This window comes from Poecilia reticulata, linkage group LG12, assembly GCF_000633615.1.
Source record: "Poecilia reticulata strain Guanapo linkage group LG12, Guppy_female_1.0+MT, whole genome shotgun sequence".
NCBI lineage: Eukaryota > Metazoa > Chordata > Actinopteri > Cyprinodontiformes > Poeciliidae > Poecilia > Poecilia reticulata.
Window position 1 is genome coordinate 4,094,042 of NC_024342.1, and position 4,614 is coordinate 4,098,655.

The window sequence follows — 4,614 nt, forward strand, 5'->3', positions numbered from 1 at the left end:
AGTATTTTCTCACGTTGCAACCATAAAGTTACATTTATTGCAGTAGTATTTTACAGAGGAGACCAACCCAAAGTAAACCATATTTTTTAAATCAAAGTAAAATATGGCTGTAAATTTTTAATACTCATAAAAATCAGGAAAGTGCGGGGTGTGTGTGTTTACTATTTATCCGCCATGGTCTATAGCGGATAAATACAAACACAAACAGACCAGGCAGGTGTCAGGACAGAGTTTTACACATATTTCAGAAACGCTCTCACACACACTCCAAATTATATACATATTTTTGCATTGGCAGCTTGTTCATTGTCTGATTTTGCATGTTGAAGAACTTGACTTTAGAGATGGGGAATGTTAGTTTCTTAGATTTCTGAAACTAGCTGGAGTTTATACTAAGCTGAACAGAATAACTCAGCATTTTCTAATGCTGAGCATTTTCTAACTCGGTAATGACAAACATTACTGTTTATGTCGTTTTGGTTTATTTTGTATTAATAAACAATATGGCTGTTTCATTTGAAAGGCTCTGGGTCAGTGGCTTGTAGAAGCCTGATTCACTGCATTCACAGTTGTAAGTTTTTATAGATATAACAGCTTTTCAGTTGTAGAAACCTCTCGCTTGTAGAAAGGGAGTTGTTTCTTTCCACTGTATATATAAGACACCATATATATATATATATATATTGTAATAAGGATCTGAATAAAATGTATAGGATTTTTAATGATTTTCTTTGGAATATGTCCTTGCATTTGATGCAAATGCTATTTTATAATAATAACAAAATGCCATCACTTTCTATAAGACTGCTGCTGATTAAAAAATAATGTCTGTAGTTATTTACAAAGCTAGGTCGCGGTCAGTAAGGATGACCTTGTTATGTGAAACATTGCAAAACAGAGCTTTGCTTCTGAACTACTGCTGTAGGTTAATGAGAAAATGTTACCTGATCCTGTTACTTTACTAAAACATCATCTTCATCAAGTACATCTGTTAAAGGGGCAGAATAAGATAAAATTGACTTCCAAATTTTGCATTGTGTTATAATGTTATTCCCAGATCAAAAACATAAATAGAGTGTTGCCGCGATTCTCTCATCCCTGTTTGAGAAATCTTTTAATCTCCAGTGGCAACCATTCAGCTGTGCAAAACACCTGAGTGGATCTAGCTCCGCCTTTGAGACGAAGCTCCTCCTCAAAGCTGCAGAGCAGCCCTCCACCCACTCGGCTCCTTCAGACTAGCCAGCAGCAATTAGCAAACATCTGGTGGTACTGTGCATCTGCTGAGCTCATTATAGAATGTCATTAAAAAAAGGAGCTATGTTTTAATAACTTCCTGAAGGCGGAGTATCAGAAAGAAAGGGAGTTTTTAAAAGACAGAGGCCCAATTTCAAGGAGTTAAAATACAAAGTAAAAATTCTTTTAAGTCAATTTGATATATACAGGACTTTTATAACAACAGAAGTTAGCATAGTTAATTGATTATATAGAATGGCTCTATGTGACTGGAAAACACAATACCGCCCCTTTAACAGATAACAAATCAGCCAATCATACACATTCGGGCATCTCAATGAAAATTTCAATGATGGTTGTTAAACCCTAAAATTCCTTGGAAGCCTAAAAACATAATATTAGATTCCATTCTTAACACAAACTTTCTACTCATGAAATTTTACTGTTTGCAGGGTTGGTATGGGTGCTTGAAAGCCTTGAAAATGCTTGAATTTCAAGGTGTTTTCTTTTTGGAAAGTATAAAATCTTTGAAAGTGCTTTAAATTCAAACAGTACAGTTTTCAATTAAAAGTCTAAATTTGGAAAAAGTTATTTACTCTTGAAACCAGAATTTTTTTTAAATCTACCTAATAAAAAGACAAACACACATTTTTTTTCCTCACTGTCTGAAGTTAAATCAGACCAAGCTTCTCTTGTTTTAGGTCAGGTAGAATTACCAAAATTATTTCAATTTACTAAATGCCAGAAACTGTAACAAGAAAATTTCTTAGATTTTTTTGTCACTTTTTTAGTATAATGAATTTCAGCATTTGAGTATTGAGGTCATTTACCTGGACATAATTTGTTTATTTCAATGTAATGAATATTTATTAATCCTAGCGACTTAATGACTTATTGACCTTTGTAATTGAATAAATGTCTTATATTTTATACGTTAAACAGTGTTATTGAAATTGTAGGATTTTTAAAAAAATGTTATATCTCTGTGTTTTGCTCTTGGAACCAGTCCGTGTGTGAGAGAGAGTTTTCAAAACATAACATTTTGAATAACATATTTATCATATTGACAATATTTCACTCCTGTGTGCCCAAAAGCTGAATGATCCAATGGTTAAAAAAACTGGAGGGTTGTCGTGGTTACCATGCTTTCTCATCAGAATTAGCACTCACATAGTGAAGTTTATTTAATGGTAATGACTGAATATCTTAAGTCATCAGAGCACAGTCAATCTATAACTCTAGGATCTTCCTAATCACAACTTGGTCTTCTTTTCCCAAATAAGAGGAAAGCTAAAACCCGAAACAGTGTATCTGTAATCTGGGCGAAGAGATTTACTGTCCTCAGCAGGAGTAAATGGCCCCTGGGCTCTGTGCCACACACCGAGGAGGGACTAAATTAAACACTGTGACCTGTAAGGACTCGCTTTTCACGGCTTTAGCTCGCAATAACAGAGATATACGTTATCAGGCGCCTCGTTTGTTGTCTTAAGCACAAAGCAGGGGTATTTTTTTCCTGCTTTTTAAGGCAGGAAAATAAAAACTTGAGAAAACACAATGTGAAAAGTAAAGTTGTGGCACGAGGCGAAGTAAATACCAACAGTAAATTTGGTTTATGGTTCTCAGAGATGATTTTTATTAAGGGCGATATGGGTTTCTGCCCAGGGCAGCATGGCCTGGATGGGGTGGTACAGGGGACAACACGTTGCAAGAAAAGTAAGAAATAAATGGGGTTTTGGGGAATTGCACTTTGAGGGGGTTTCTATTGCTTTTTTTCCATCTCCATTCAATGTGAGTAGGCAAATGCCAGGGCCGACCAAAACCTTTTTGGGGCCTTGAGCATAATTTCATTTGAAGCCCCCCATACCAGCATGCCAACACCAGATTCTTTATTATTCCTAAACTCCTCTATATATGCAAAAATACCTACAATCATTAGCATAATTCATAATTAGCTTACAGCGTACTGTTGTTAATATGGCTGTTGATTTTAACTGGCAGATATCTTCACTTATAACATGGGGAACATGTCTTGTTATAAGTTAAAAGAATAAATCTGCCAGCGGATCTAGTAATTTTTATCAACATTCAAGAATTATTGACTTAAAACAAGCAACTATATCTTGCTGAAAAGTTACTTGTGGGTTAGTTTTGTCTTACTTCAAATGAAATAAGATATTTGCACGTGAAAGAAGACCAAAAATACTTGTAAGATTTTGTGTTTTTGCAGTGTACTAAAATCTTGCTTGGCAGGATTGCAGAGATGACTGTAATTACCAGGGTAAATATATATAAACCCAAATCCACGCTTACAGAAAATCCTGTTTTTCGTTAAGTAGTACTAATCAACAGAGACCGAGGAGGTAAACAAGGCTTCTTAAGCTTTATTTATTTATTCACTTTGTTAGCAAGAGGCAATTCTTCCGTCTGCTAATGGCAGCTGTGGGAACGAATAGAGTTCACACTCGCCGGGACCCCTGTTGGGTGCCAGGCTGTCAGGTTACACACAAGCCCACACGTAAACACAGACGAGACCGAAGGGGTTCTGTACAGCTGTGAGCCGCAAACTCACGGTTTCTGTCAACGCTGCCGTTTGGTTTTAACTGGAAACTTTGCTGTTTGGGAGAATAATCGGATGTGTTTTATTGGGTCAATCCTCAACTTTCTGACTTTGTTTTAGGTGCAATTGGCAACTTTTATCTGCTGTCCCACCACACAAATGTCGCCTCTGTGTTTGTTATAATGAACTGACTAAAAACATTTAAGTGTTTCAGCAAACCTTTACTTGTTTGAGGATTTATTGTGGGAATGCCATGAATTGTTTACACTTTAGGAAAAATTATTCTTAGAGAATAATGAACCAAGTTTGCAAATAATTAAAACGCCTTATTTCAAGGTTTAAAAAGCTACTTCCTCTTATTTTTAGCATAAAATCTCCTTTAAATTTTAAATAGTCTAAAGACAATGGGTGATTTTCAGTTGTTTATATATGTTTTTTTAAAAAGTTTTTTTGGCACTTGTGGTCTTTATTTGCAGTATTCAGACAGGAAATGACCTAAAAGAAATTTGACTGTCATTTAGTACCTTGAAATAGGGCCTCTGTCTCTTTAAGAAGCTCCTGCTCTTTCTGAAACTCCATCTTCAGGAAGTCATCACAACATGGCTCCTCCATTAACCCTTTAGCAACATTTTTTAACTCCATCCATCCATCCATCCATTTTCTTTCACTCTTGTCCCTTAATGGGGTCGGGAGGGTTGCTGGTGCCCATCTCCAGCCAGCGTGCCGGGCGAGAGGCGGGGTCACCCTGGACAGGTCGCCAGTCTGTCACAGGGCAACACAGAGACACAACCATGCACACACACACTCACACCTAGGGGCAATTT